The sequence below is a fragment of the Maylandia zebra genome, linkage group LG17 (assembly GCF_041146795.1).
Source record: "Maylandia zebra isolate NMK-2024a linkage group LG17, Mzebra_GT3a, whole genome shotgun sequence".
Classification (NCBI taxonomy): Eukaryota; Metazoa; Chordata; class Actinopteri; order Cichliformes; family Cichlidae; genus Maylandia; species Maylandia zebra.
The window spans coordinates 33005022-33024642 of record NC_135183.1 but is presented as its reverse complement, the minus strand read 5'-3'; the positions used below and the strand labels follow the sequence as shown (position 1 = coordinate 33024642).

Here is a 19621-nt window from a genome sequence, read left to right as displayed (position 1 = left end):
CTAGCACCTTTGTCCAATAAAAGGTTTTTCTCCCTCTCAGCACACGTTATTGGTAGTTTTCCTGTAAGCTCTACAAACCCCCGTCGAATCCAAGATGGAAATGAAATTCTTGACAGCAGTATTTCCCCATCTTTATGTGTCCAGCCTTTTCATCAAAAAAGTTGACACTTTTAAAAGCAAAGACATATTGCCAAGTTTGCTGTAAAGATTTTGCCAAATGGATAGATTCCATTGTGAGATTTGATAGTTGGCAATTAGGGTGAGACATCCTGTGTGCAGAGTTGCTTAGCATTTTCCTTGGCCGGGACCAGATTGTTTAGTCTGCTCTCATTGTGAGCTGTTTCTGAGCTGCAGTTGACGGTTGTTTGCAGAGCGCTGGGGGAAAATGTGAGAGGGGCCAGTGCCTTTCTCTATTTATTTATTTTCCCCGTCCTTGGAGCTGGAATCTGATTTGTGTTCATGTTTCTCTATTCTCTCTGAGCGGTTTTTAAGTGTGGCTGCTGAAATCTAGACTCTGTATGACCTCACTGCGCGGCCTGTGTTTCATTAATGACCAGCCCTGTGGTTTGGGGAGAGGAATATTTTTCATATGACACCGCCTTGCATTAGCGCGAAGCGGCAGCTGCACAACCACAAAACCATCCAATTTTGTGGCTTTGAAAGGTGTGAAAAGTTCAGCTCCCTATAGCAAGCCTTGCATTTATAATTATGCTCAGTGTATGTATGTATATGTGTCAAGAAGCGGAACTACTGAAGACTTGTAAAAGAAACCCAAAGGAAAAAAAAGTCACCTGCTAATGAAACATTTGTCTTTCATTCTCCTTGGCAACTTGTAAAGTAAATAGTGGCGATATATTTCAGAGAAAGATGTTTACACACTTAAAGCTCTGACATGCTATGCCTTCGTGAAGCCACCTAAAATAACAAGCAGAAATTCAAAGTGGAATAGGTAGCACTTTGACAGCTCGATTCATCTGTAGCAAATATTTGATTTCAACATGATTTTATACTGTTTGGAACCCTTTGTGGGTCCAAGTCTTTTTAAGTCTTATTTTTTCCAAGTGCCACATCTGGCATATGGAGTATTTCTTTGCAGATTGATTGATTTCCCAGGCTTTGTTGGAAGCCACACGGCGTTTTACTAAGAAGCATGCAACAATTCACAGACACACGTAGCAAGCCTCTATACCCCCTCCCTTCTCAAAAAAGAAAAAAAAGAAAAGCTCAGACACTAGACTACTGTAACTGTTTGGTACCTTGCAGGATATTGAAAATCCAAGAGGAAACCTCAGATTTGTCCTCTCCTAAAACAAAGAGCCCTTGTGCTCCGGCCATCCTCTTCTCTTCCCCCCTCGCACTTTAAAACCATACCTTCATCATCATCATACCGATAAATAAAATGTCTTTGAAAACACAAGATAATTTCAAGTCATTCGCTGCGGTGCACTCCTCTAGTTCTGTCAGCTTGAAGGCAGGAGTTGGAAGAGGGAGAGATTGAGGTAAGTCACCAAGTCTCAGGGAGAGTGAACAAAGAAGAGAAGATTACCTAATAGTCCTGCTATGTATTTGAAGTGGAGCCTGCTGTTTGTTTGGGGAGGTTCAGGAGATGGATGTGCAGGGAGATGTCTAAAGGGCAGCTGATGGGTACTTTTAAGCTGTCAGAAACATCCCATTTGCCATTTGTCTTCTTGAATAGATGACAACAGGCTTCGACAGGGGCAAATGACAACAAAGAGAGAAAGTTATTGTCTCCCAAGTTCGCACAGTGTTGAGAATGTTGCCTCCAAGTATAATTGGGCACCTTTGTGTAAATTAAGAGTCATCCACAGTGATAAGTTGACAAGGCTTATAAGCCACTCATGCATGCACTCACTATTTTTGGTGCCTGGTGTCATGAGATCTCTAATCAGTCTGCAGTCTGCTTGTATATGTTTGTAACCAATACAGGTTTGCTAGTTGTCACTGTTTATAAAGAAGTAGTTAACGTAATTAATGCCAAACTGATGCTTAACTTTCTTGAATTAATCTCATTAGAAGTCCACATTATATATGTTGCTCGAAAGATGCAGAGATTTTTAGATGAAACGTTTTCACGCCTCTTGTGAACGCCTCACAAAACGTGAAAAACATTTTGTGAACAATACACTTCTTATTGACACTTATTCTTTTTTAAAAGTCTCTTTTTTTCAGCTGGCATAACCCAAGCCACTCTATTGATAACTTCTAAAAATGGTTTTCTGAATTTCTTTTTTCTAATTCCATAAATTGCAGTCTTCCTTTCTCTTGTGATTTTTGAACAAACAGTTACAACCTTTTGATTCTTTGAAATCCCTGCCATCCGTTTCTGTTTTGATAAATTGTACATCTCGTCCTATTTTCAAAGTCATCAGCGATTGCGTTTTTGCCACTCAGAGCACTGAACATGGACAGCTTTTAAAGGTAGTGAGTAGGTCTGATAAGTGGCTCAATCCTTGTACTAAAGCATTTTTACTGAAGGTTTAATAGCTACTGTATAATGAATTATAATGTATTCTCTCCGATTGCAAATTTCCTCTAATACAGCCCTTCTGCTGTAGTGGAAAAAGTCCATCTGAATATTATTGTGACCAGCTTTTTAATAATACAAATCAATTGCATGATTTTAAGTAGTTAGACTCATACTTTTGTTGTAAATGTTCCCCCCAATGCCAAATGGAGTGGTGCTTGTATAATTGGAATAGCTAACCAATTTCAAAGCAGAAAAATTTTTCATCCCAAAAATGATTTGCTGTGTTTGTGGTACATCATGGTCAGCTCTAAGTCAACTGTATGTGTTAGTATAAAATACAGTCGAACATTTCAGCCTAGTTTGAACACATTGAAAAGCAATAGGCTTATGAATCATCTTGCTGTTCCAATTTAATGGAACATACCTTTCAATGACAGCGTGTACCAGCACATCATCAAAGTGAAACTTCCAAAGTTCCGCTTAACTTGTTGCTGAAATAGTTTCTCGTTTTCAAGAAAATTGCAGTGTGCCAAGTCTCCAGAAGTGTATCAGGGAATCTTCCTGAAGGAAAAATTGCCACTTGCATACTTGTCTTTGACCGAAGTGAAGCCCTCACCCACTCCAGGGGGAACATGTGCTGTTTAGGAAGATATAAAGGAGTAATTTTATTACTCGGTACATCTCCCCCTCAGAAGCCATTTCATTTCTCCTTTCAGCCTCCACAGAAGCCTTTATTTGATCTCATATTCCCGAGTATGACTGCCTCAAACCAGTCAGACTCCGTTTATTTTCATTTGGAAAACACATTTAGCGTTGAAGGGATGGCAAAGGATTTAAGTGAAGAGCAGGGGGTTCTGGTGTGGAAGGGACTGAGGCGAGTTTCTCTATCACATGTTAATGTTCTCCTGCAGGGATTGTTGGGAGCCAAACTTTAGATTTTTCTTTCCCGCAGTTTCTAGCGGTGTGACTGCTTTCAGCGTCATCACGAATAAGCTTTCAAACATTACCACTTCTAGTCTCCGCACAAATACTTCCCTGCAAATAGCTGCTAAGTTTGCATCCATACAGTGAAATTGATACAGCTGGATACCCTTTACTCAGTGCTTTGAAATTGCAGATCATTGAAAAAGTGTGCCATTTATTAGGCAGCCCACTTAGGCAGCCCAGATGTAGCTGGTCACTTGAGAGGGAGACTTCCTCATAAACTCTGAGCCTTTACAGCGGGCACAACACCCAACGGTGGAGTCAAAATTAACCCGCAACCTTCCCTCAACTCCACATACTTGGCTAAATCCTGAGCCAGTGCAGCTGTCTGGAGGAGCCTGCACCTTATACACACAATTCCTAAAAAACTCTCCCCCTCTTCCTCATTTATCAGTGTTTCGGTCTGTCTCTCTGTCTGTGCCTGCAGCACCTATATCCTCTCCAGCCTGTGTCTGGTGACAGCATAATGAAAACATTTTTGTGAGAAGTGTCGTTTCAGTGCTCCGGAAGTCCCACTCACCTAAATAGTTCCTTCTCTATGTCTTGTCTGTCTTTTTTTGTATTTTTTTTTTGTGCGTGTGGGCGAGTGGGGGGGTATTATAGCCTCCACTGGGCTCAGTTCCACACATTGAATTACCTCCAGATGTAATTCCTACTCCCCCCCAACCCCTTCACCCTCAAATTAGTGGCTAGTAAAAATTAGGTTTGAATTAGCCGTGGTGTGGAGAATATGAGAGTTTTAAGTTTTCCATATAATGAGTTTATTATTCTTTGCTAGAATGCCATTTTCCTGAATTAATTTGATCAGGTCTTTTTTTTTAAAGGTGTAATTGGTATCAAGTCGAATGGTGTTTTAGTCATGAATGGATAGCCACTATGTCAGCAGTGAACCCAGAAGGCTGAGGTAATCGGAGGTCTGTAAAGTCCACTTAAAAGCTCCACGTCACAACAGCTTCTGGGGATTATTCCCAAAAGTTTCCCTGTTATCTAATTCATGGTCAGCATCTAATTTTTCATCCGGCATGAAAGCATTTTTTATTGCTACTTGTGAGTGCATTGATGGGATTCCTTGGATGTTAGATAGCGGGTTGTTGCATAGCATATACAGGTGTTGTGCTCTTTTGACTGCCAGTGAAGCTTGTCTCTTTGCCATTCAACTGTGTAGCCGTGGTTCTGGGAATGATAATCTCTTTGGCAGAGCTGGAGCTGTGGGATCCTCAGACACTACAGATCACTGTCATAAATGGGTTTCAGATTCATCCCCTAACAGGAAATCTGAATGCATGAGACGACTATTGAATCCCCCCCTCGCCTTTTTTTCTTTTTGGCCGTTGCTTTAGCTTGATGACATCTCAGTGGCCAAGAAGATAAAAAAACAAAAAAACCACAACAACTCAGTAGCATGTACTTTTCTCCTAGTAGGAATCTAATTAAACCGTAGCTGCCTTTTACTATATGATCATATCTACTGCTGTGAAAAAAGAGAAGTTGTCTTCCATGCTCTATTCTTTCATCTCCTTCCAATCTGCTGTATAACAGGTAAACTGCTGTGAGCTGCACTTGCTTGTTTAAATTTATCCATCTCAGCTGAGCCTTTGATTTCAGCAACTCGTTTAATTCAAATATGTTTTTGAAGAAAAGCTATTTTTCTTTCTTTCTTTTTTTTAGAATTGGGGGTGGGCATCGGAGGCAGCTGCGGTGGTGGGGGAAAATAAGAGGAGGCACTGGAGGGCCAATTTAACCTGGAGTGTCTGTCGCTAGTCTACCAGCTCCTTCGCTTCAAGAGGCCCAGTTAGCTTGAACTGTCTGACTTCTGTCATTTCGATCTCTTTTTATTTTTCTGCTGTAATGTATACTTTAATTCCCGCCCACCTGCCGTCTGTGTGTAGCTACGGCGTCGGCAGAAGCAGCTGGAGGGGAGGTGCAGGTATCATTAAGCCTTTGAGAGGCACCAGCGGAACAGTGCAGAGTGCTATACGTGGCTCCTTGCAGCGCGTGTTGATATTTTTGGGCCCAGTGAATGCACAGCCTAGTTTATTTTCAATAGAAGCAATGGCTGGGTTTGGCCAGAGTGTCCCCTCCAGCTGCTTACTCGGGCTGTTGATATTGAGTCAAGCAAACACTCTCTCAGGGATGTCCTGTTGGGCACTCGGCCAGAGTTGCAAATGGAAGTCACATGTGGAGAATCCCAGAGGAAGGCGAAGAGGCCTTAATTCACACACATTACCAATAATAATCAACTGTGGCAGTACTGGTCTTACTGGAAGCAAAGCCTTTCATTAATCACTGATTTAAAAATGTTGTATTTCTTACAATAGCAGCAAACAAACAAAAGTCAACATATTTATTATGATTATTACTATGATTGCAACAATCGGGGACCCCTCCACCCCCATTGACTTCTCTTGTGTTTCTTTTTTCTTTTTCTTTTTTGGCTTTCAAACACATATGCAAATATATTTGGACACTGTCATTATCATCCACTTAATAGGCATTTCATGAGGGATTTTCTGAATGCACGGTGCAGGGCAAGTTGCCATGGATACCCCGGTGCTTAAGTACAGTATATTAAAATGGTGCTGCCTTCCAACCACTTATATAATCACCGGTCTGTAATGGTCTTTGCTCTGTGGCCATAAGCAACATATCATGTGATCAGCATTGACCAGGACTAGTAAGAGCCCTACCCCCTCATTATGCCTTATTTGGCTTATTCATTTCATTCTTTGTAGGCAGGACTTAGTGGAACAGGAATTATGCTTGTGGAACATTTATGTGACAACTTATGAAAGGACCTTGTGTGTGTGTGTGTGACATGAATTTATTTCCAAAAATGGGAAAATTAAAAGAGGACATTTTAAACCTTATATTGAAAAGTCAGGATTATTGACCTCATATTACACGTGTATATAAAAATAACATATTCATTTTTTTTTCAATACAAGTGTAACATATGTATAATATAAATAGAAACTTGAGTTAACCATAAAGTCATAAATGCAATTTAAGGGCTCATCACCATCCCTGCTTAATTTATTTCCTCTGTGACAGTAAAATGTGTTTATAAAAGCCTTTACAGTCTCCTGCAAGTTCAATCTTGGCTGAGCACTTTCAGTGTCAAGTTGGAAGAATGTGCTTTGAGTAAACCAAAGTATTAAGACAAGCAAATCTTTTTACCTCTCTATAAAAAAAGAGGTTTTCATATGTCAGAGGACTGACATATGAAAACCTTTATTTTTTAAATGCAAAGCTTTTTTAAATGCAAAGCTTTTCCTCTCCATAGTGGTGTAGAACTCAAAAGTTATTTATTTTTAAGCCAACAATTCCTGCAGTGGTAAGGCTGCCCTTGCTAGCGTGCTAGGTGATGAATAATGACGGGTGCTCTACCAATTGTTCCAGGTGGCGCTAAATTTCTGGGAAGTAAGACAACATAAATAGACTTACTGAAAGGTTTGAGAGAAATATACCTATATTACACTTGTAATCTCTGAGAAATCTTTGTGCTTGCCTTTTGTCCTATTTTTTTTTAATTTAAAAATTAGTGCATTATTTTGTAAATTCAATACATTTAGGCTAATACCTGTTAATAAAATTATAGCTGAAGATTGGCTCCTAGTAGCTGACCTTACAGCAGTGCATGTGCTTTTCAAGGCACACTTGACTTTGTCCCCAGTGCCAGTGTAGCTTTAATTAAAATAGTAGTGGTGTGTTTGTGTGCCTATAAACTATGGAAATTATAGCAGTGCTGGGAGATGGGAAGCATTTATTGCTATCATCAGTGTGGAGTTTGAGTGCGTTTCAGATGCACTGCTCCTCCACTGCTGCTGCTTTTGCCGAGGTTGGTAACCAGCTGCTGCCACCATCGCCCCTCCCCACTGTACCCACCACACATGTCTATCTATCCATCTCCCCCATTTTCTCCCTCTTTCCCCTCTCACTGTTCTGCTGCCACCACATCAAGACGCTGGTGGGCCTGTTTGTCTCTGTTGACCTTGGCAGCAGAAAGCACTGGAAGAAGAGACGTGGGGAACAAATACCTGAAGGGAGAAGGCACAGAATTGTCACAGAAGTGTAGAAACAGGCATAGCATTCCCCCTAGTGAGGCAAATGTTTCTAAGGCCAGGGGCCTCGTGTTTGTCTTTTCCAGTGGGGCACTCTGAGTAGTTTATTAAAGGGGCTGAAGGAGCTTTCTAGCCTGAAGCCCTTAGCGCTGAAAGAGAAATGGGAGAAATTACTGGCATAATGTGGATGCTTAGAGCAATTAACAGCAGTTGTTTAATGTTAGCCCCTTTTGACTCTCTCCGTCGCTGTCTCTTTTTTTTTTCTCTCTTGCTTGCTTTTCCACTCTTGTCATCTCTCTTTCTCTCGCCTGCTTCAGCTCCCACGGTCTCTTTCAGCCTGTCATGATTGTTTGGTGTTTACCTTTCCTGGCTCAGAGCTCAGACAGTTGACACTAATGAAAATGCTACCTTTTTTTTTTTTTTTGGTCTGTGTTTGTCTCTTAATAATGATATCATACAGCTAAAATATGCTCCAACAGAGCCGGGGAGATAATGTGCTATTCAGAGGCTGTTAAATTATACCAGTGCGCCGCTCTGAGCTGTGAGTTCAAGTGGTCTTTACCCCGCGTTGGGGGCTACATCTTTACCTAAATAAATCTGTCATAGTTGCCCCGGGTGCCGCTCTTTAAAACAGAAGATTCTTGCACTCCCTATAACCTCTTGCGGCTGCCTGTATGCTCGCACATGTGTGTGTCCGTTAGTGTGAATTTAATTTTAAAGTTGCATCTGTGCCAGATTTAGATGTGTATTTGTGTTTGATTATGTGGCACAAACTTACGTAGGCAAAGGAATAAATAAAAGTCCTCTCTTGTATTAAATCTCTCTGGCCCATGTGGCACTGCAAGCTGGTGGCAGATGGACTAGCTTTCGGCATCTGTTGTGTGCAGACTGGGGGCTTTGTACTCCTCTCTCCTGGGGAAGACCGAGCCTTTCTTCTTGCCAGTAGATTCCTGTCTGTTGGAGCGACTAAGAAAAACATCTGTGGCATGCAAGGGAGAGGGAGGGAGAAAAAGGGGAGAGAAAGAGGAGGAAAAAAATTGACAAAAAGATTGGCAAACACCATTAGCCCTAAATGTTCCGTCTCATTGCCTGTTGTGCGTTGTTTACAATGGGGGAAACACGTCAATACATCACACGCAGCACATCTGATCCCAGCCGAGACTCGTTCAGCTCGTTTCAGCTTTTGTCAGCGTCTTTAGCCGGCGATAGGGATTGGCAGCTTTTGCACTTCTAGTAATAGATACTGACCTAATTCATTAGGCTTCAAATATGTGAATGTAACATTTGTACAAGCACATTTTCTCCTTTTATCAAGTAGTAAACCAAGCCTTTAAACATTCTGGCTGAGGGAGAAAAGCTGTGAAATGTTTGTCAGCTTGTGTGTTAATTTTTTTTCTTTTTTCTCTCTGTATATCTTTTTATATTTCTTCCTTCCCTTCCCATAACTGTTTTGTTTGGCCAATCATTTACATTTAAAAATACCTTTTGTTAAGGTATTTATAACAGTTTTAATGATCATCTTAGAAAAATAGTAAGCAAGCATTCGGCATGTGGCGGTCTCGCCAGTTTTCAACCTTTTGTCGTCTCCCTCCCCTCTCAGATTCCTCCAGTAACCCCCCCCCCCCCCCCATTTCTTTGCCAACTCTCGCCACCCTCCGCCCCCTCCTCTCTGCTCCCCACGACCAGCCCCCCTACCCCGCCGATCAAGCCACTGGTTTTTGTGTACTATTGGTCCTCAGGCGTCAAAACAATCCAGCGGGGCTGCCTGACTTGTTTTAATTAGGCAGCACTGAAACGGCAACTGTCTCTCAGACGTGACCAGGCAGAGGTGCTCTCCCCTCGCACTACTGTAAATACCGCTGTAAATACTTCTCTGGTGATGTCTTTGACAGTAAGCGTCAGCTAGTTACTCTACTTTTTTTTCTTCCTTTTTTGCCTCCACTTTCCTGCCGTCTGTTTTCCGCTACTGGCATTTTCCCCTTCTCTTCATTTTTGATGCACCGTAATGCTCTCAGGTTTCTGAGAATACTTCTTCAAATGCTTCTTACCAGGGAGAGTGGATTTCTCAGTCATTGTTTAAAAGGTAGGTCATTTTATCTGCCTCTTTTGGACTATGTAGGACTTAGTTTTGTGTTAACGTAGCAGTGCTTCGTGATGTCGTGTAACTTGGAAATACACGGCTGTGATATGGCTTAATTGTTTTTAAGTGCCCCGTGCACGGTATGGAGGCTACCGACTGCCGCTGAGCCCTTCACTAATCCCATTCAGACTCTTTGAATCCACACACACACACACACTTTGACATGCACACAATCGGAGCTGAAAGGAAAAGCACTAGTATAAAGCCAGATACACATACCTTTGCGGCGAGTGCACCTCTCTCTTCTCGTACTTCTGTCCCCCTCTTGTCTCAGCAATGCCGACTACACAGAGCAAAGGAGAGAGCAGGTCCGGCAGGTTGTGCGCAAGAGCGATAGTGTGTGTGCACTTGCACGAGGGAGAGAGAAAGAGAGAGACAGAGAGCGTGTGCTCAGAGAAGCAGATGTGCGATTAGAGCGAGAGCAGCGCGAGCCTCCCTGGTAAGCATGCAGGCGAGATGCAAGGGGAGAGCCGGCGAACATCCTGTGACGAGTCACAGCAGTCCCCGTGTGAAGATCCCCACACACTCTCACATACACACACTCTCTCAGTCATACACAGGACCCACCCACACGCAGAGTACCTGCACACACACACACACACACTTAGACATTTGCACACAGATGCACATGCTTTATTGCTACTTTTTGGAAGTAGCTGAGATAAATAAAAAAAACTTATCTCAGATTTATTTTCTAAAAATGCATCAAAAGCAGAGCTTTACCTAGTAATTGCGGTATTGCTCATTTCCACTAAACCGGTGAATGAAATGATTAAGTGGTGTTTTCCTGTAATTGCAAAATTTCATTATCTTCAGACTTAAAAAAATGATGGTCTAATTATATCCAGTGCGGAGAGAGAAAGAAGCCACCGTCTCTCTGTCATAAATTTCCATTTTGTACACTACACCCCCTCACCCACACCCCCACCTCCCTCCTTCCACACACACACATGCGCGCACACACGCATACACACGCCCTCCGCTGTCCCTCTCCCATTCTTTTCCTTCTCTCCCCCAACTCAAGCCTCCTCTTTCGGGCCTGCATGTCCGACCTGCACAAGGGCCCCCCGATCGGTAATTGCCCCGGTGACAACTGGAAATGATAGAATAATTGTCAGGAGAGGCGTCTGGGCTTTCTCTTTTTTTTCCCCTCTTTTTTTCTTTTTTTTTTTAATGGGGCGAGTGTGATTTAAGTATGCATGAATGGTACAGTGGTGGTGAGGTGGCAAGAGAGGGAGAGGAGAGGAAAGGAGAAGGGGGGAACTGGGGCGGGGGCTGTGTGGCGGGTGGCGAGAAGTGTAGGGGGGGTTGGTGGTGGGGGGTGGCTTGTTTATGATGCCATCCCCCATAAACACGGCTAAAGTGATGACACAGATAGTGTTGCCTCTTCACACGGTGACACCAGTCGACTTGGGGCCGTTGCAGCTAGACACCCTCGGCGGTGGCAGAGCCAAGTACTCTGTTCCTCGGTCAAGCTCTCTGGCACTTCTCACCTTCAGGTAAAAAAAAGAAGAAAAAAAAAAGTCAGGCAGACTGTCCATCCATCTATTTATCCATCAATCCATCCATCATTCATCCAGCCATCAATCCTCTGTCACCCATAGTCGACTTCAGGCTCTTGGCTGTGTTTAATGGTTGTATTTTATTGCCGGGCTGTGTCTCCTGCCTTCCCCGTTGGTCGTCCCACTGTGTAACCGTTCAGCCTTGGTCTGCGGGCTCTGTTAATCTGCTGCTTAATTAGTGTTGATGAATGGCTCAGTGTGTATGGCTGTGTGTGTGTGTGTGTCTATGTGCATGCGTACAAGTGAGCACGTGTGTGCTGGTTTTGGCTTTGTGTGTGTGTGTGTGTGTGTTTGAATGAATTCGTGTGTGTGTGTGTGTGTGTGTGTGTGTGTGTGTGTGTGTGTGTGTGTGTGTGTGTGTGCATGAACTTGCTGTGGTATTTTCTGCTCTTGTACTATTTGGATAGTGTGTGTGTGTGAGTATGTGTGTTTTTCAGATGTTGCTACTCGCTTGCTAAGCTAATCATTGATCATTAAAATCAAGAGGACAGTGATGCACCACTATGATTAAGCCGAATAAAAGGGCACAGCCACTCAATAACCTTTCATAAGCTAATAACAATCAAATATTAATCAGCTGCAGATATGTGTTCTGAGAGGGCAAAGCTGTTACTTGAAGTTTGACTTATTTGTTTTTCTCCCATCTCTTTGCGTGTGGAGGGGGAAAAAATCCCAAACTCTTTGGAGCAGACGTTTAGTTTGAAGAGGAGAGAGGTCACAAGACTGATAATTGGTGAAGCACTAATTATCTTTATCAAAGGCGAGTGGGATCATTTGTTTACTTAAATATTGATGAGGGTGAGCAAGGCATGGTATTGGGCTATTGTGGGCATATTATTAACATTTTATAGGGCTTTGTGCAGGAATGTGAAAGGGACTCCTCTTCATAATTTAATACCCTAATGCATAATGAGCTATGTGATTAGTTCACATGGAGAATTGGCCAAACTCCATTTTGAAGGCAGATAATTTACATTGTTCTCTAGAGTCTGGCATATAATAGGTTCTTTAGCGCAATAAAATTAAATGCTACACATTTTATATTTCAGCTTACAAATCCCCCTGGCAGTATTCAGTTTTAAGTCTTCTTTTTCTGTTTTCTTCTATTCCTCCCCAAAAAAGAAATAAAAAGTGGGGAAGTGAAATTTAAAATTGTTAGACTAAAACACATGTTTACCTACATGTTTTATTTAGAATGCACACTCACCAATTAACACTGTTCATTAGCAGAGCTGCGTTATTTGTTTTGAAAGTTTAACCAATCACTTTGTTATGCTAATTGTGATGTAATTTAATTTGAGTTCCCGTAATGATGATGCCGCTATTATCCACATAAATGATGCAGTTAAGCAGCACGGCCTCATTTGCATGTGCTTGAAGGGAGAGAGGCTGAAAGGAGCCGGCTCCCGTATCACTCCGCTTTAATTTTCCACCTCTGTTCACTGCTGCCCTTTGGGTCTTCCTGGCCTGTCACCGGCTATTGATGATCAGCACTTTTATCTGATTATTATTTTTTATTTTATTATTTTTTTTAATGACAAAGTGGCCTTTTATTTGCCTGCTAACAGATTTCTATGACTACAATCTGGGGAGATTAAGCGATCGAAATACGAGGCGTTTACAAAATGCGGATGAAAATTTCCCTGCTGATTGTATTAAACATTAAGGTAACAGTTGATTTGCGTGCGCACACCTGCATGGATGCCTTACTTTTCATTTTCAGTGTCTCTGTTTTGGCTGTTGGGGGGGGGGGGGGGGGTGGCTTCTTGAATTTAACATTTCCACATCAAAGTGGTTCTTTGTTGGTGCTCTGGCTTAATTTTTAATCTGTTGATTCCATCAGGATTTTTTTAGATTGGACATTATTGTGATGTGATTTGGACACTCAGGTATGTTTTATTTTAAAGCAGAGGTGCAGTCAAGCAGTCTATGCATACACACACTCAGCGGTCTCTGTATATATATTTTTTTTCTTTTTTTTCATCCTAAGAGGAGCGGGATCGTTTCTTCTTTTTCTTCCGAGTCCCCAACCTTTCTGTGCAGAAAGTCCAACTAAGCCAAAGTTAAGGACATCTCATTATCTGTTTTGTCGTTGGCTAGACTTTAGTAATTTTCCTCAGAAGAGATGATTTTTTTCCCCCCCTCCTTACCAAACCCACCTTTTTATGCTTCTAATTGGTTACATAAATCTTGTCTGGTATGAATGAGGAATGTTGCGGTGTTGTCAACTGCAATCTTCACCCTTATTTACCAATTCATTAAGATCTATCGATGCAGGACTGCTGAGAGGGAATGACAACATAAATCAGAGCTCGAGACATAATGGCCCTAATCAACCAGAAATAACTGGAAACGTCACAATGAGCTATGTCTCTGTAGCTGTGTCAGACGCGGCTGGCTCCCCTGCGCCTGTCCGCTGGATCTGTGGAGAGGAGCGGAGAGTCAGACCCATCCAACTGTCATTAGCTCCTCTGATTTTTCTCAGCAAGAACACCAGAGCAACGTAAAGAATTTTGTCCATTTACTTCTTTTTTTTCTTATCCAGTCCTTGCAATGTGTCAAAGCAGCTCAGTTTTGATCACTTACAGTATTTTCTGAGTGAAACACTTCCAGATACGATGTCTATAAATACAGTTAGGTCTGGAGTGCCTTGTATTCGCCGCGCACCTCCTCTCCTCGTGATAAAGATTATTGCACGAGACAATGAGGCCTCCCCTCTTTATAGGTCAATTAGCCCTGATTAGGTGGGCTGAGTTAATTAATGAAATTGGCAAATATGCAAATGAGAGCCGACTGATCGGGCTTTCGTCACTGTCTCGCTCGCCCACAGCGGCAGGGCTGTCTACAGCTTCAACAGAACGAGGTGCCTGATAGGTAACATGTAAATGATATGGGTCGAGCCTAAATGCAGGAGAGGACTAGTCTCTCTCCTCCTCTTTTTCCATCAGGGGACAAGCCGTGCTGCACTAATATTTCAAAGACGTGTGCATTTATTACTATACCACATAAATCTATTAATAGTAAAATATTTTGTTTATAATTTTTTTTCTTGATTTTTAATGAGATACTAGTGGATTTTATTTTATTAATACCAATGCTTGCCTTTCATATCCATTTATATTAGTAACTGGATAGCTGGTGTACAATGAATATTTTGCTATTATTATATTTCAGAGCTGGTTGCATTCACATAACACTAATTTGTATTAACGCAGTATCATTCCCACTATTCCTGAGTGCCTCTTGCATTTGAATCTAAAGAGACATTGTGCAGATTGTACAATTGAACATGCACTTTACACTCTTTCCTATGGTCCTCTTTGTCATTTTATTCACCCCCTTTCTTTCTTTCTTTCTTTCTTTCTTTCCACTTTCTGTTCTCCACTCTGACACACTCTCACACATCCATTCAGGGACACTTACATACTGTGGCAAATAGTCTGTCTTTTATCTTATTCTTTCTCATCTCTTTATTGTAAATAGAAGAGAATTAAGTTCTGAACATTCTTGACTGAATGTCTCCTATCACAGAACTACAATTTATTGTCAGCTCAAATGAAGAATTGAAATATGACTGAGGTTTTTCTCAGTGTAGGGGCTCATTGGACAGGAGATAACCACATTTGATTCCGTTGCTTTGAATAATGTTAATCTGGAAAAAAGCAAAGTCCATTATTCATATTCATCTCTTTTCATTTGGCCCCACTCCTGATTTTGTAAATATGATTTCTTCAGCTACCACCCCCACACCCCTTTTTTTTTCCAAAGCAATCTTTATTCACCAGTGAAGCACTTTTGAAATTCCTCTATCTGAGAGCAGAAACCATTACCATACACAGGTTTATAAGAAGTAGTCATTAATGCTCTTTTATGGTGGCCTTTTAGTGCCAAAAGGGAAGCTTTTAATTCTAAGGCACGGCAGCCTGGCTCTCCTTACTTAATCCGGAGGACTGGGTTGTGTCGAATGTAGCTTTCCAAGTGGTCGTTTTTCCATCTCAAACTCCAAACTCGCTACAAGAAGCTGTAGGTTGTAATGAATTGCTTGTGATGTCCCCCCTCGTGCTGTGACAGCTCACTGGCAGGGAAAAAAAACAACAATTCACACTGAGGTACAAACAGATATATGATCACAATCAAAGATTGTTTGAAGGCATAAAATTTGTAGATTAAGTTATTAAACTTTTTGCCAGTCATTATTTAAAATTCAGTGATTTTTTTAGCATCGTTTTTTTCAGTCAAGCACATACGTGGCATTTTGATTTATTAAGCAATCTGAAGTATTAAATATGTGAGCTCTTGCCCTTGCCTAGTTACTTCTTTATTTTGTATGCATAGTAACTTATGGCAATGATGAATTAATTTCACTCAAGCACAGAATCTGTGATTATTTTAAATGGTAACCATATCTAGACTTGATCAGAGAGCTGTGAGGAGTCAGCAGACTGTGAAATGTAATTTCTATTATTATTAGATATATATTTTTTTTCATTCTGAACTCACACACCAAAAGAATTCCATCCAACCACCTGAAATGTGAACCGATAATGAACGGACGTCTGGGATCACAGATTTACCGGTCACTTTTTTTTCCTCCGCCCTTTCTTTTGTGTCATCCTAATGAAAATATTTTTTGCAACTCATGCATGTAGAATGTGAAAATGGATCTGTGTTTTAGATAGACACAGTGGAGAACATCCTCATGCTGAGAATGGATAGCCCAGGGACTCTGAACAAAAATTCCTCAGTGTTCCCCAGACTGTGTTGGAGCATTGGAGACAGCTGTGTATTCCCACTAGATGGATTGCCAGTGTCATAGTGTGTGTTTACTGCACATGATAGAGCGGGAGACAGGCCAGGTAATGAGGCTACATTAAGGGCTTTTAGAGCTCGCAAACAAAGATGGAGGGCTGCTTCTTTCCCCTTTAATGATAGGTGTGTGTTTTGTCGTGTATGTGCAGAACTGGGAGTGTGTGTGTGTGCGACTAAGGCAATGAAAGGCTCAATTTTCCTTACACCTTTGTTGTGTCACTTCTCCAAAGAAATCGGAGAATTTCTCCAGATTTCTGGGCCAAACGCCCCGTCGGGACACTTTCTCAGATTCCTGACGATGCAAGATTCAACAGTAAATATTTGCTATAACTGAAGAGGAAGCAAGCAATCGAGTGATTGTAGAGTTGCACACGAAATGAGACAAAAGCTGGAGTTGCTCTGAAGCTTTGCAAAATGAAGTGTCTTTTCTTTCTGTTGAACCTCTATCCTAATAGAAATGTTGGTGCCTTCAGCGACAGTAAATTTAGAGTGCTCAAAGCTATCTTCATCTCTTATAACCCAAACGCCGAGTATCACTGTCATCTTCCTTCCCAAAGCTATACGTCTGCAGAATTACCAGCATATTACCAGGTAATAACAGGCTTCCTCTTTGCTTCCGATCATGATAATAAGTGGTCTAGGTTCTCCCTCATTGGAAGATTATGGCTTGAGGAAATGGCATCAAATAGCGGGTGTGTTGAAATGCAGGACACCAATTTATGGATGTCAAACACACGTGCAGGCAAGCCGGCAGCCGGCAAGCCTCACTCATGCAGCAATAAAGCAGCCACATTGGAACGACGGCCTTGGCGGATATTGTAGCTGGAGGTGGCGTGGTTCCTTCCAACCCAGTTGGTTCAGGACAGGCTGAGCTGGGGTCAGGGCTGGTACCCCTCAGGGAGAGGGCACCGTGGTGGGCTCATGCACATATACAGACGCAGTCTTACATGCATGCTTCATACAGTCACGCCCCCAGGTGCAGAGCATTGTCACTCTCGAGTATTGTGCATGTGTTTGTGCGCACACACGCGTGTATGTGTGTGTGTGTGTCTATCTGTGACAGTTCCATCACCCCCACAGTCAGATCCACAGCTTGGTTGCCCGCTCGTCATTGCAGCCTGGCTGTGTTTCTAATTGACATTCTAATTGGCAGATTTGAATGCCGCCTTTAGATGGCTAATTAATTTATCTCACTGCTGTCATTAAGGTTAAAGCACCATCTGATCTCTGCGAATATACTTTGCATATATCTGCATTATCATTATGTTGCAGATTTTATTTTGGAGGAGGTGAGGAAGATTATAGCGTTGAGATTAAGCTGGCCATCTTATTATTTATGTATTCAGATTCAGATTTTTCTAACAGTTTTTTTTAACCCTTTTTTCTTTATTTGACTTTAACTTTTTATAAATAGTAATCTGATGTGAGCTCAGATTTTTCTTTTAAAAAAAGAGTAAAATCACATTGATTTGTTAATATCAAAGTAGCAATTTTCCTTGGATTTCCACCATAGTTTGCGTTGCATTCAGATGTTATTAAAAATCCTCATTTCCTCGTCTCTTATATCTTCAGGTTTTCCGAACATCCGTCGCCGGTCCAAGAAAGAAAGCAGGAAAAAAAAAAAAGAGAGATCCAAGCTCCATTAGAATGTTCATAAAATCATAGTAAAGGCAATCAGACAGTCTTTCTCTGAATATTTTAAACATTGGGCATGTAAAATTTATGCCTAATTTGAATACTTATTAGCCGGCTGATCTCGGCTGCAGCCTTGAGTTTCTTATGCTGAGATTCATCACCGGATTGGATGTCACATTGTGCCAGTCTCTCTCTCTCTCTCTCTCTCTCTCTACCTCCCCCCTGAAAACATCACCACCTTCCTCCCTCTCTCCATCCCACACCCTCTCTTCCTCTCGCACTCCTTCACTTTCATTCTTCTCCTCTGCCTTTCTTCGTCATCCCCCACCCTTTCTGTCTATCTCTGCCTTCTTTTACTGCGTCTCTCTCCATCAGTAGTGAGCGCTGCGGTGTTAAACAGGGGCCTGTTTGTTCACAAGCACGCCTTGTCCTGGCCTCTTCCCTATTTACTTGTGTCCCGGGCAGCTGTCGCCCTGCTCTGTGTAATAGCTCAGCCCTGTTTGTTCTCCCTGCCTAGATCCTGTTTATCCTGGCTGTGGACATCCTTTAAGGCCTGTCCTGTATCTGCCCCTCGTCAAACACTCACACATGCACACACACACACACACAAACACAGTGAAGGGACGTGTACACACTTCTATTAAAATGGTATTTACAGGCCAAAGAATACACACGGTACCCATGTGGGCTGGGCACAAATGCACACAAAAAAAGCGCATTCACACACAATCATTATCATTGTTTGTCCCTCTCTGGTTGCATATATATGGATTCAGTCGTGGTGGTGGTGGTGGAGAAAAAGAAGCTGTAAAAATATTTGTTTTAAAATGTAAAAAGTAGTAATAGGACTGGAAATATTGACAGCTTTTTAAAGCAAGGTTCCTCCATAAGAGAGTCACTATATTATTTTTTTTATTAAAAAGGGGTATATTTTTAAAAATTAATTGTCTCACATTATTTTTTCCCCATTTTAATTTTCAGCATTTCAGAATTTCTTTCTCCTGCACACAATTTGTGATTGCGGAGTGCTTAAGTTGTCTTTTATTTATTGTGAGAACTGATGTTGGCGCTGCTCTTCTCTGCCCCAGCGAAGGTACAGAGCATTAAATGCAGAGGATAATGATAAAACATTTATTACTGGAAAGAGAGGAGGTAATATGCATAATTTATGCTGTTTTTAGCACAATCATTAGTGATATTCATGATAGAATCCTTTCTTCATCCCTTTTTTCTTCTTCTCAATTTTTACCCAAGTTTTTCCATATCTAATAGATGCTGACAGAATTAATTCAATTTCCTATATTTATTTACACTTTTTAAAATGTGGTTTTGACTTGTAAATCTGCCAGCAGAAACTTTGATTGCCTCTCATCCACACCAGGGATATTTATTTTTTAAATGTGGTAAAATAAATGAATGTATAAGGTTTGATTAAAGAAGAGAGTGGAGAAAAACATGATTCAAGCCAATAAAATGAATTATGAGCGTTCTTTCTCTATGGAAGCCTGCGAGGCAGATTTTCTTTAGCCACAGCAAGGATGACAAACCCATTATGGTGTTCATCACCAGCCCTGCACCATGTGATTTGGTGCCGCCTCCTCCACCTCCTCCTCCTCTTCCCCGCCACCAAATTTTAATTTTGCATGATTAGCCTTGCGTCATTAGGCAACTTCATTCAGATGCGAAACACACGAAAAATCGGACAGCTTCCAGACGGCAAATATTTTAAGAGTGCCCTCGCTTCTGTATTTTCTGTCCGTGGTGCCTGGCCGTCCTCAAAGTGCAATGGAGATATTAAGAATTAAGCACATGTTATTTAAGAATCCCATATTTTATTTATTTATATATATATATTTTGCCTTTAATTCCTACCAGTGTATTATGTGTTTTTAATAATGCAAATACTAATAAAGCAATGCAGGTGCTCTGATTTACAGCCAAA

General features: G+C 41.5%; 1 protein-coding gene and 1 long non-coding RNA gene across 9 annotated transcripts in view; one reads left to right on the top strand and one right to left on the bottom strand.

Moving 5' to 3' along the window:
* foxp2 (forkhead box P2) overlaps positions 1 to 19621 on the top strand; it is a 104419-nt gene that overhangs the window by 22914 nt on the left and 61884 nt on the right. Inside the window, exon 1 of one of the 8 annotated variants that reach the window (XM_012921759.3) lies at positions 9272 to 9616. The exons of 5 other annotated variants lie outside the window; for them this stretch is intronic. The gene's annotated coding sequence lies outside the window, so the exon portion shown is untranslated. Of the gene's footprint in view, positions 1 to 9271; positions 9617 to 11099; positions 11173 to 19621 lie in introns of those variants that run through there. 2 more of the 8 variants (XM_012921762.3, XM_012921760.4) reach the window with 2 other exon arrangements.
* LOC105941143 (uncharacterized) lies at positions 5771 to 10165 on the bottom strand. Its single transcript, XR_001167769.3, has 3 exons — positions 9893 to 10165; positions 8312 to 8512; positions 5771 to 7509 (listed from the first exon to the last, which is right to left on the bottom strand). It is a non-coding gene; the product is annotated as an uncharacterized LOC105941143 (long non-coding RNA).